This window comes from Globicephala melas, chromosome 4 (assembly GCF_963455315.2).
Source record: "Globicephala melas chromosome 4, mGloMel1.2, whole genome shotgun sequence".
In the NCBI taxonomy this organism is placed as follows: domain Eukaryota; kingdom Metazoa; phylum Chordata; class Mammalia; order Artiodactyla; family Delphinidae; genus Globicephala; species Globicephala melas.
This window is the reverse complement of record NC_083317.1, coordinates 135,651,943-135,664,704: the sequence shown is the minus strand read 5'-3', so window position 1 is coordinate 135,664,704 and position 12,762 is coordinate 135,651,943. Positions and strand designations below refer to the sequence as shown.

At 45.1% G+C, this 12,762-nt stretch overlaps 1 long non-coding RNA gene across 1 annotated transcript in view; it reads right to left on the bottom strand.

Annotated features, from left to right (window-relative positions):
- LOC132597212 (uncharacterized) overlaps window positions 1-1,969 on the bottom strand; it is a 7,249-nt gene extending 5,280 nt beyond the window's left edge. The window contains exon 1 of the long non-coding RNA XR_009563627.1: window positions 1,711-1,969. This is a non-coding gene — a long non-coding RNA (uncharacterized lncRNA). The remainder of the gene's footprint in view (window positions 1-1,710) is intronic.
- Window positions 1,970-12,762: the final 10,793 nt, after the last annotated feature.

Genomic DNA, 12,762 nt, shown 5'->3' with positions numbered 1-12,762 from the left:
GCCAGTCCTATGGGATTAGGGTCCCACTCTTATGATCTCTTTTAGCCTTAATTACCTCCTTACAGGCCCTACCTTCAAATACAGTCACATTGGAGGTTAGGGCTTCAGTATATGATGGTGGGGGCAGGGAAACCAGGGGAGGAGTGGACTCAATTCAGTCCATAACACCTACCATCTGGATTTTGTTAATTGCATCCCATGGTGTCCTTTAACATATTCTTCTGTCCTTTGTATTTTTGGTAGCTTTGTAGTTGGATCTAGAGACTTGATCAGATGAAGATTTAATTTTTTGATAAGATAATTTCATAGTAGAACTGTATACCTCCATCTCTAATACGACTTTATATAATTAATCTCACGTTTATTGAAAGTCTTATAGTTTAATTATCCAAACACGGAATTCAATTCCTCAAAGTAGTCAAAATACAGAGTATATTTTCTTGTACAACCCTGTCAAGTTTTTCAAAGGTAAAATCATGAAACATGACACAGAGCTTGTGTTTAAGGAGCACCATGCACCAGACACTTTGTTCTTTAGAACAAGCTTGTCATGCAGGAATGTTGTTTCCTAATTTTGACAATGGAGAAAATAAGATTTTAGGAAATCTTCTTAAACTGGCTTTTTAAAACATCTTCTCAAATATTTAGTCAAATGCCAAGTGAATTCAATTCTCTTTGGGAAGAGCTTTAGATGGGAATTGGGTGGGACATTACATAATGAGAGAGTCTCCCTAGGAGAGCTAGAAAGGGTCGTCAATAAATACTCGCCAACTTAGTCATATCAAGTCCCAACACAGCAGTTTGATTCCTGGTGAGACTGAAATGCAAAATACAGGCAGATAGATACACTGCCGCTGAACCTGATTCAGTATATTCCCTTTTTATTTTTTTGAGTTCCCACTACCTGCTTACACCTCCTTTTACTTTGACACATTTTCACCAATTTTTGGTAAAAATCCTTATTTGATTGGACACTAGCCCTGCAGGTTTTTAAATTTAGCTTTTAGATGGTGATTACTATATACGGGATTCTAAAACCCACTTTGTGGATTAACTCTATTAATTCTCGCAAAAACCCACTCAGGTAGGCACTGTTATTATCCGCATTTTAAAAATTTATTTATTTTTTGTTTGCGGTACGCGGGCCTCTCACTGCTGTGGCCTCTCTCGTCGCGGAGCACAGGATCCGGACGCGCAGGCCCAGAGGCCATGGCCCACGGGCCCAGCCGCTCCGTGGCATGTGGGATCTTCCCGGACCGGGGTACAAATCCGTGTCCCCTGCATCGGCAGGCAGACTCTCAACCACTGCGCCACCAGGGAAGCCCCTATCCGCATTTTTTAGATGAGAAAAACGAGGGCAGAGAAGAGGAATAACTTGCCCAAGGTCACCCAGCCAGTGAGTGATGGTGTCTAGATCTGAATCCAAGCAATCTGGCTCCAGAGTCTGTTCTCACAATGTCCAAGGTTTCACATGCTTAGAGCGTCCTTTGACATTCAGGTGCCCAAGGTGTGGACCCCACAGACCACCGTTCCTCAGGGGGCCCTGGTGCCATGACATAACATCTGGCTTCCACTGCCTTGTTCAGCCTGTAACTTCTCATCCCCCATCAGCCAGCATGCTTCACACCCAGTTCCACACCAGAGCAACACAAATTCCAGAAACCCAGTTCACACATCCAGATGGTTGACTCTTAAACACACAGGACCCACCTGCTGGCCAGTCTTCCATATTCCTCGTAGCAGGGAAGCCTCTTTGGAAAAGAGAACTTTGGGTGAATGATGCAGAATTGGAGATTGCTGCCCGGCACGTGGAGTGGAAGTGGAGGAGGGGGGAGAGAAGAGACTGCCTAGTAATGCTGCGCTCGTTCTTCAGTGCCTGACCCTGCCCTCCTGCACGCACTCTCCACCTTTCTCTGCCCTGCTCTGTGCTCAAGGAGGCTGATCCCAGGGGACTGCGTCAGCCATGTTCCCTGGCTGGCTGGCTTCTGAGCAGCCAGCAATGAGAGGCACTGGCAGGAAACTGGAAGGTGGGAGGAGAGAGAAAACAGAACATCTCTTCCCCTCTCTATTCCTCTGCTCCTTCACAGCTACAACTCCATGCCTGCAGCTCATCAGCCTCTGCTAATACTCTCTTCCCCTGCCCCTTCCAAGCCTGAAAAGGTGGTGACAGCTTCCCGCTGCTGCTGGTCCCTTGGTACCTCAAGCCCCCGTTTGTTCCCTTGACCCGGATCACCCCTCTATAAGCAATTCCTTTATTAAAGTCTTTTCATTGCACCTTCTGGGTGAACTTGGTTTCAGGCTGGAACTCTGAATCAGGTGCCAAAGTGATGCACATGGGCTGAGCAAGGGGAAGTCAGAAGACCTAGTGAGGAGCAGACTGGGGTAGGTTGGTTTGGAGCTGGCCCTGCGCCGAAGTGTAAGTGTCAGATACCCTCCGTAGGTGGTGCTGGCTGGGTCCCACACATGATTTTAAGAGGCTTTATTTACCATCTACCCGTTTTGGTAGCCTGGCAAAACCCCTCCTCCTATATGACAGTGACATTTCCAAGCCTCCAAAGGTCTTCCCTGTGGCGGGCCAGGACGCCATTTATGCTAGGACAGGGCTAGAGAAATCCTCACAAATGCTTTTTCTTCTGCTATGGCCCCAAACATTGCAACAGGCCCTTTCTAGTGTAGAAGTTAGATGCACCAATGCCTCAGTTCTGACCCTGGCTCTTCCTCTTGCTAGCCATGTAACCTTGAATAAATAGGTAATCCTTCTAGGCCTCAGCATTCTCATCTGCAAAATGGGGATAATAATGGGGTTGGGACAAGAACTAAGTGACCTACTACATATAAAGCTTAGCACAGTGGCTGACACCAACAGATACTCAAAAAATGTTAATATCTCCACCCTTATGTAGCCACAGGGCCTTAACGTTTTACTTCACCTTTCTGTACCTCCATTTCCTTCTCTATATACTGAGAAAATAACACTGACCTCCTGGGTCAGTGATCTCCTGTGTGAAGATCAAAGGAAGAAAATGTCAATGAAAGCGTTCTAGAAACTGTAGAGCATCTTATGAATGCAAGGTCTTTTAAAACATACATAATAATAAATATCACAATTTAAAAGCTAGCAGGGGGCCCTAATAAATATTTCAATAAGCTTTCATACCAATATTTATAATGAGATAGAGGAGAAAATTTAATAATAAGGCCCATGAGAAGGTCTTAGATAAAGAACAAACCATTTTTTAAAGAAAGATCAAGAGAACTTCTGAGAGGTGGATTCCATTTCATTCTGAGGCTGACAATCTGACAGTCGCTGCTGAAAAGTAATTTCTACCATAATATCTTATCCAAATGAACTGATCATTAAACCAACTATGAGCAGTGACTAAACTACACTGGGTCAGATGCTTCGAAATGAATAAGTCACCCCAGAGAACTGTCAGAGGCCCCCTGCCATCTCCCAAGCATCCAGAGTGGGCCACTCCCCTCTTCAGGGCAGCACACCTCCATGCCCACACCTACCCATACCTGCCCACACCCAGGGGGGCAGACAGCCACGGTCCAGAGTCCATGGCCATGACTCTGTCTGGAAGAGTAGACTCTCAAACTAGACTGTTGTTTTTTTTTTTCTTGCCATTCATTCCCTACCTTTCCTTCATAATAATAATAAAGACATTGACTTTGTGGTGAGGGTTTTAACCTCTTGAAACTCAGAGGTTTTTAACCCCTTGAAACTTCCGTCTGTGGAACAGCAGTGTAGCATTACCCGGAGCTGGTTAGAAATGCACCATCTTGGGCCCACCCCAGATCCACTGAATGAGAGTCTGCATTGTAACACAATCCCAGGTGATTCATATGCTCATTAAAGTTTGAGAAGCACTGTTTTCATCTTTCTGAATCTCATATTTATCCTGCAAGGTTATTGTGAGGATTAAATGTATTCAAAGTGCCTGGCAAGTAGTAGGTGCTAAGTAAGTTATTCTCATCTTCCTTCACCCAGCACCTGGCCCTGCCACGCCTCTATGCCGTCTCCTTCTGCCTGAGCCCTGCTCCCTGGCCTGGGCTTCTGAACACTGACCTTAACTTACTTCCTCAGATACTGCCACTTGGCTGACCTCAGCTCTTTCCTTGGAGTCCCTGGCAGGCTCGCTGGGAGCTGTTGCTATACTTCTCAGCACTCCCCGCTGACCTAGACTCTCCCCAAGCCCCACCTCTCTTGGCCTGTCCCTTCTTGTGGACACCAAATAGCCTACAGCAGTATTTATTTTAGTCATGGTGCCATTGCTCAATATGGCCTTGGAACTGCTCCTTGGAATTTGCTTTCACCTCCTCACATGGTGCTGGGCCCAGTGTAAGCGCTCAACTAAATCTGCCTTAAGATAGTGCATGAAGAACAAGGGTTTGCTTCATACTAAGCCACAGTATTAAGGTTTATATCTCCATTTGGAGATTTGGTCTCTTTGCTTTTCCTTTTTCTCACTTTTCTTAGCCATCCAAAAGTGTGATGCAGAAGGCTGAGACTGAATGTCGACCCAGGAAGAAAGGGCCAGTGAGAATGCCTGACCTATTAGGATTCTAGACCTCAAGCCCCTCTGAACGGGAGCTCCTGTGGCTCCTCAGGGTCCAGCCCTACTCACTGTGATTCCACACTGATGCTTGAGGCCAAAATGCCAGATGGTAATGAAGTGTTCTGGTCCTGGCCTGGTCTTCTCCGCTTAGGTCATCGGAGGCTGATGGTGTCCTGTTCAATCTCCCTCACTAGGCAGTACTTCCCAGCTGCTGCAAGTCCTATGGCTAAAAGTGTCTGCCTGTGACCTTCTCTGCACACATCCTTCCTTGGATGAGCTGTCCCACCCAGAAAATTTTGAGATGTGTCACCCCAAGCAGCCAATGACTGATGGATACAGGGGCACAAATCCTGGTCCCCTAGTCTCAAAGTGGAACAACTCTGTAGTGCAACTTACAATCTAGAGTGACCATGGATCAGGCCAAGGCTAGAATTTACCTGAGATCACATCCTGCTTCCTTTACTCTCTTACAGGCTCCTTTCCAGGGCATCCCTCAATAAACTGTGTGTACCTAAAACCGCTTCAGATCTGCTTCCGGGGAACCTGACCTAAGACAGTGTTCTTGGGAAGCCCAGTATATAACACAAATAAAAGAACTGCTTCATTTGTAGCTGGGTAGAGAGCATGGAACCCTTACTGGCTGGTTCTCATGAATTTATGGTGACCTGAGAGGAAACTCTCCAGAGGACAGTCTGGAAATCGTAAAATAAATTGAGGAGAGAACATAAGATTGCTGGTCCAGATACACTCCTCCAGGGAAGATTTGTGTCATATTTTAGATTCCACGTATAAGTGATATCATATGCTATTTGTCTTTCTCTGTCTAACTTATTTCACTTAGTGTGATAATCTCTAGGTCCATCCATGTTCCTGCAGATGGCATTACTTCATTTTTTTTATGGCTGATTAGTATTCCACTGTGTGTATATACACACATCTTCTTTATCCATTCATCTGTCGTTGGACATTTAGGTTGCTTCCATGTCTTGGCTACTGTAAATAGTGCTGCTATTGGCACACTGGGTTGCATGTATCTTTTTGAATTATAATTTTCTCAAAATATATGCCCAGGAGTGGGATTGCTGGATCACATGGCAACTCTATTTTTAGTTTTTAAAGGAAGCTCCATATCGTTTTCCATAATGGCTGCACAAATTTACATTTCTACCAACAGTATAGGAGGGTTCCCTTTTCTCCACACCCTCTCCAGCATTTGTTATTTGTAGACTTTTTAATGATGGCTGTTCTGACTGGGGTGAGGTGATACTTCTTTGTGGTTTTGATTTGCATTTCTCTAATAATTAGCAATGAGGAGCGTCTTTTCATGTGTTTGTTGGTCATCTGTATGTCTTCTTTGGAGAAAAGTCTATTTAGATCTTCCCCCCATTTTTTGATTGGGTTATTTGGTGTTTTTTTTTTTTTTTTTTTTTTTTTTGTGGTACGCGGGCCTCTCACTGCCGTGGCCTCTCCCGTTGCGGAGCACAGGCTCCGGGCGCGCAGGCTCAGCGGCCATGGCTCACGGGCCCAGCAGCTCCGCGGCATGTGGGATCTTCCCAGACCGGGGCACGAACCCGTGTCCCCTGCATCGGCAGGCGGACTCTCAACCACTGCGCCACCAGGGAAGCCCGGGTTATTTGTTTTTTGATATTGACCTGCATGTATATTTTGGAGATTAATCCTTTGTCAGTTTCTTCATTTGCAAATATTTTCTCCCATTCTGAGGGTTATCATTTTGCTTTGTTTATGGTTTCCTTTGTTGTGCAAAAGCTTTTAAGTTTAATTAGAGCCCATTTTTTAATTTTTGTTTTTATTTTCATTACTCTAGGAGGTGGATCAAAAAAGATCTTGCTGCAATTTACGTCAAAGAGTGTTCTGCCTATATTTTCCTCTAAGAGTTTTACAGGGTCTGGCCTTACATTTAGGTCTTTAATCCGTTTTGAGTTTATTTTTGTGTATGGTGTTAGGGAGTGTTCTAATTTCATTCTTTTACACATAGTTGTCCAGTTTTCCCAGCACCACTTATTGAAGACACTGTCTTTTCTCCACTGTATTGATATATTCTTGCCTCCTTTGTCATATATTAGGTGACCATAGGTGTGTGGATTTATCTCTGGGCTTTCCATCCTGTTCCATTGATCTATATTTTTGTTTTTGTGCCAGGACCATACTGTCTTGAATACTGTAGCTTTGTAGCATAGTCTGAAGTCAGAGAGCCTGATTCCTCCAGCTCCGTTTTTATTTCTCAAGATTGATTTGGCTATTCAGGTTCTTTTGTATTTCCACACAAATTGTAAAATTTTTTGTTCTAATTCTGTGAAAAATACCATTGGTAATTTGATAGGGATTGCATTGAATCTGTAGATTGCTTTGGGTAGTATAGTCATTTTCATAATATTGATTCTTTTGATCCAAGAACATGGTATGTCTCTCCATCTGTTTGTGTTGTCTTTGATTTCTTTTATGAGTATCTTATAGTTTTCTGAGCACAGGTCTTTTGCCTCCTTAGGTAGGTTTATTCCTAGGTACTTTAGTCTTTTTGTTGCCATGGTAAATGGGATTGTTTCCTTAATTTCTCTTTCTGATCTTTCATTGCTAGTGTATAGGAATGCAACAGATTTCTGTGTATTAATTTTGTATCCTGCAACTTTACCAAATTCATTGATTAGCCCTAGTAGTTTTCTGATAGCATCTTTAAGATTTTCTATGTATAGTATCATGTCATTTGCAAACAGTGACAGTTTTAGAAACTATTCTTGATTTAGATAGTAGATTCTTCAGTTACAAGTAATAGAAACCAATTTGAGACAACTTGAGCCAAATAGGGAGAAATATCATACAACCATGCAAAGGTGTCTCCCAAAATTCAAGTGCAAGAATGCAGCTAGGCCTCAGCAACTAGGAACTGGAAAGCCATCAGGATTCTGTCCCTCATCTCTGCATGTTTCTGCCTGCTTGTCTCACTGTTTCTGTCTGCAGTTAGGCTTTCTCTGCATCTCCAATCTTCTTGAGATCATGTGGCCACTCAAAGCACCCATGTTTAGAGACTATATCTGAATCTCAGCACCAAATTCCCAAGAAAGAGAGTCTGAGTGAATGTGCTTGGGTCAGGTAACCACTGCTGGCCCAATCAGCCATCGTCTAAAAGGAAGTGACTGCTCTTAAAGTAGCTATGCAGTGCCCATTTCTGTGGACCAGGGAGCAGTTCTCAGGGAGGACAGGGGTGGCTCACAGGCTGAGCAGACAGCCTGGGACATTTTCCATTACCATTATCCATCAGTAGGCAGTGGCACAGAGATGAAACATACTTTATCCTCAGGATCTAGAACAGGGCAGCCCAATAGAACTTTGGGTGATAATGGAAATGTTCCAATCTGCACTCTCCGATATGACAGCCACTCACCTCTTGTAAGCTACTGAGCACTTGAAATGTGTCTGGAGAACTGAATTTTTAAATCTTACTTATTTTTAATTAATTTAAATTTAAGTAGTTGTATGTAGCACCATACTAGACAGTGTAAATCTAGGCCTTTCCAGTTTAAGGTATGAAAGCTGAGCTCCCAGACCACATAGCTAGTTAATAACATGACTGGAACTAAAAGCTTGGTCTCTTCCCTTTTTAATTTTCTATCCTATTCACTGGAATTGGGGAATCTGCATAAGTGACTTTCCCAGATAATTCAAATTTGCCATCTTAAATGTCCAGACCTAACCGTTCTTTGATGTAAAGCTTTCTGAAATGCATTACGCACTTCCCTGCCTTGGGGAAAAAAAAGCCATGTGGCCATAACTGTAGACTTTTCTTAATGACACAGAATTGTAATTGTGAACCGCATTTGTCATTCTGGGTAATAATAGTGGGAACCTCAGAAGAGGGCCTGGTGAGGCTTACAAGGCTGTCTTCTCCACCCTGCATGGCTCTGCAGCTGGGAGTGATTTGCTGCTTCCTCTCTCCTTGTCACATCTTGATATGGTGGCTTCTGACAGCATCCCACCTCCCTTCACTAGCTCAGCAAGGAACCAGGTATAGGAACTTAATCCATAAATGGGCTTAATTTCACCCACAATTCTAAACTATTAGGCCTGGGGGAGTTTCACAACTGAGTCAGGTACAGAGGGTTTTGTACAAAATTTTCCACAACACAGTTTTTTTTTCTTAAAGGTCTATGATGATGCAAGTCTCATAAAAGCTGATTGTGGGATAAATGGTATAATGTTTTATTTTACTTAAATTGTGCCACTCAATACGTCAATATTGCCATGGCTAGGGTCCCAAGGCAGACTAGGACTGTGCACAAAATAGTTTCAGAAATGAGACTGAAATTGGGTATGGATTATTTTAGATTACTTTCCTGAGCTGTTTCTCCATAGTGTATTCTCAAGTCATGGAACAGGAAGTTTTATGAGTCTTTTTGAAGATGTTCAAAAGACCAAAGTAAATTTTAAGAACACTAAAGGAAATAATAATGCATTCATTTTAGTACTCTCTACTTATACAGAGGCCAGACTTGCTGTGATTGTATCTATTCAAAACATATCTGAGCATATGGCAGCCAGAAAGGGCTCAAAGCAAGGGGAATAGTTGTCACGAAGCCTGTGCACTAGAGGCCCTGGCCCGTTACCAGGGGAGACAAGCCACTCTGATGGCCTTCAGCCTGGGTCCCATGCTCCACTCCTGGGGCCCGGCCGGAGGCTGTAAGAGAAGAGTGATTCAAGGGAAATCTAGGTTCTGCTTCCTGGACCCCCAAAAGCCAATAAATGACTATGCACTCTGTTCACCTCCTCTGGGGAGAAGATAACCCGTTTGAGAAAAAGTTCCCTTACGCAATTAAGAGGTGGGGTTTCTTGTCATCAGTGAGGGTGTCTTTCAGTTATCTGGATAAATTGTTTATGCAAAGGCACCACCACCAGATAGGTGTTCTGTATTTTTCCTTGGCCTCCTGGAACAGCTTGAGGATTTGCTCAAGGGAAGCACTCGTTTTGCCTGTACGCTGCTTTGGAAAATAACTTCAACAACATGTTCGTTGTTCCATTAGTTATTTATAGGCCAGTTTTGATTATCCACCAGGCAGGTTCCTGGCACAGTTTTCAGCCCTGTTTGCCTTTCTCACCTCCCACTGACACACACTTGCTGCAGCTTGTAGCGACTTAGAGTTTCACCAGACACTGCTCAGCCGCCCCCCACCCCAAAGATGTCTACAAACCAAAACAACCGAGACCCACCTTCCCCCAACCTTCCCCAAGAGTACTAGGAGGTCGCTGAAGAGACCTGGGGGAAGGCCGTGGACTGCGGCTGCCAGGCAGTGGGCAGAGAGACCCAGGTGGACATGTGCCAGTGGACAGGAGGCTGGAGAGGGTCACTAGCCTGGGCAGGACGGAGATGCAATGGCTCCATAGCGTGGCATCATTTTGTTGTTTCAGGTGCTGTATGTTCCCGAGACATGGGACACGCCCTCCCCTGCCCAGAGTCCAGAGGAGTACAAATTCCTAAGTCCTATCAGAAGTACTTCCTTTCTATCTGCACCTTGGGCCCCAATAAAGGTGGCATTGCAAAAAATTCACATTAAAGGAACTCTCAGGGATATTTGACTGAAAGCTCAAAGGATAAAATATTGGAAGCTGATCTAAACTTGGAAAGGTTTTGGACTGAGGGATGTCTCCTGGGTCCTCCAGTCCCTAAGCCAGAGCAGCCTTCATGCTCGCTTGGAGCTGTGGTTTTAAGTGGCAGGGTTCTGATCCCTAGGCCTCGGCTCTGGAGATTCTGATTTCAGCTGGTCTGAGGTTAAGGCGTGAGCACTGGAGTTTCCAAACATCCCCAAGTGATGCTAATGTGCAGCCTAGATTGAGAGCCTCACTTGGCCACAGTGTTTGCGAGTGGGTCTCTTCAAGTGCACAGCTGTGGCTCCGCTGATTTAGAATAAGTGTTTGAATAGGAAGGGGAGGAGTACACACAGAGAACAATTCAGGAGCCACTGCACATCCTAGGGTCAACACTTCATTCACTCATTCACTCAACAAACATTTATTGAGGGCTGCTACTAGGATGCGTGGATGCAAAAATGCATGATGCAGTCACTGACCTCAAGGAAAAACCAACTCCCTGGAAGAAGGATTTGGACACATTCTGCAGGCCCCTAGGGTCCCCCACAGGGGCAGTCAAGTCTTGTCCTTCCTCTTCCTTGTTTGTGCCCAGTTGGTGACTCCTAATTTGCCTGTACTTGCACACGATTTGACAGAACATATATTATCCTGCTGCCTATAGTCTCTGGTTGCTATACAGAGTGCAGTTGCTTGTATTATGACAGTTATCTCTGCTAATAAAGTTCACTTTTTTACTGCAGAGTTATAAATACATATGCAGCTTGCATACTCAAGGAGGCCTGTGGGAGGAAACGCTGAGGCCCTTCTAGAACAGAAGCCGCTCCCTGGCACCTGCACATACATAACTTTCCTGATTCCCCCCCAGAGAGGCTCGTCTTCAGGGCTTTCTTATAGAAATAATTTACTGTAAACAGCCCTGGTAAGAAAATCAGCAATTAGTATCCTTGACATTTGCATTCTTTCCTTGGGCCTCCAAATGGATTCCCAGCCATCCGCTTTCCTTTTCCCAAAGGAAAACTGGTCCCACAGTCTGAAGAACCTGGAAAGGCATTGAATGGGATGTAAAATAACAGCCAAATGGCAATCAGGAAGATGAGCGGCTGGAAGGGGGATGGCCGATCTTGTAAATCTGAGCCGTACAAGTAAGTTCATTAAATCCAGGATGTGCTCAGGATGCTGGTAAGGCATATAAAGAAGCAGCAGACAAATAAATCTGGCTGGTTATCTGGAGGAGAAGAGCTCATGGAGGAATTTTCTAAAAGGAGCTTTAACTTTTTACTGAATGCAGTGACACTATAAATTACCAATCAGCTGACTGGAATTTTACAATTTAGCATGGGATTTGAGCCTCTTGCAGGAGATTGTACCGTGTGCGTAATAACGGGTATGCGTGGTGACTGTTATAGAGCACAGTTCTTTGAAATATATAGCTAGCTACGTTGGTAACAAATATGTTTATTTGCAAAGAAAATTACGATTATGGTGTGAACAGCATGTAGCAGGAGCTGCTGCTTGTCTCACCAACAGCTTTTCCCCGGTTTCCTTGCTAGTCAAGCACTGATTTGGGAGGGGGGATGGGTGTCAATCCTCCCCCATGTGACAGTTGAGACTGACTTTACCCTACTCCCAGGATCAAAGGGAAATCCTGACGACCGGGGTGGGTGTGTGGGTGTGGTCTGTGGCCAGCTGTGTGGTTCTACCACATTCCCTTCTGAGTCTAGGAAGCAGGCTTCCCAGAGTCACTGTCTCAGCCTGTTCCAGATGACTGCTTCCAAGAGGAATTCAGGGCAAGATTTACAAAGAGGATGGTGTTATTCCTCTAGGGATGGCTGGAGCTGTATAGGTGGGCAGGTGAGAGATTGTCAGCAGCTTCCTGGCACAAACTTGAGGAATTACACACTTAGGTGTTTCAGGCTAAGATCTATCAGGGTCAACTCCTCTGATCTTCTAGGATAGTTTCTGAACTCTGCTCCCCCAGCTCTCCCCGAAGTCATGTATGCCCCTAATTCTGTATTAAGTCCTTTATATCGAGAATGCATAGAATGGCTTTAGTTGTCCGTCCTGAACCCTGACTGATACAGTGGGCATGTGGTCCAGTTCTGGCCAATAGGCTGGAGGGCTTCTCCTTACTCCTGAGGAGACTCTGGAAGAAACATCCTCTATCTGCCTCTGGATGACATGGCATTTGGATGCAATGCCTGGGACAGCTGTCCTGATTTGCTTCCAGCCTGAAATAGAGCCAATGTGCAAGCAGGAGGCAGAAATGTCCAGCAAGAGGAGCTGGAGTCCTGATGAACTTGCAGCCAGTGGCCTTTTTTTTTTTTTTTTCCGGTACACGGGCCTCTCACTGCTGTGGCCTCTCCCGCTGCGGAGCACAGGCTCCAGACGCGCAGGCTCAGCGGCCATGGCTCACGGGCCCAGCCGCTCCGCGGCACGTGGGATCTTCCCGGACCGGGACACGGACCCGTGTCCCCTGCATCGGCAGGCGGACTCTCAACCACTGCGCCACCAGGGAAGCCCCGCCAGTGGCCTTTTAATTGGTGCATACTCAGCCCTCAGGAAGCAAATGTGAAGATGGCTTGACGTTGACCGTCATGTTTTC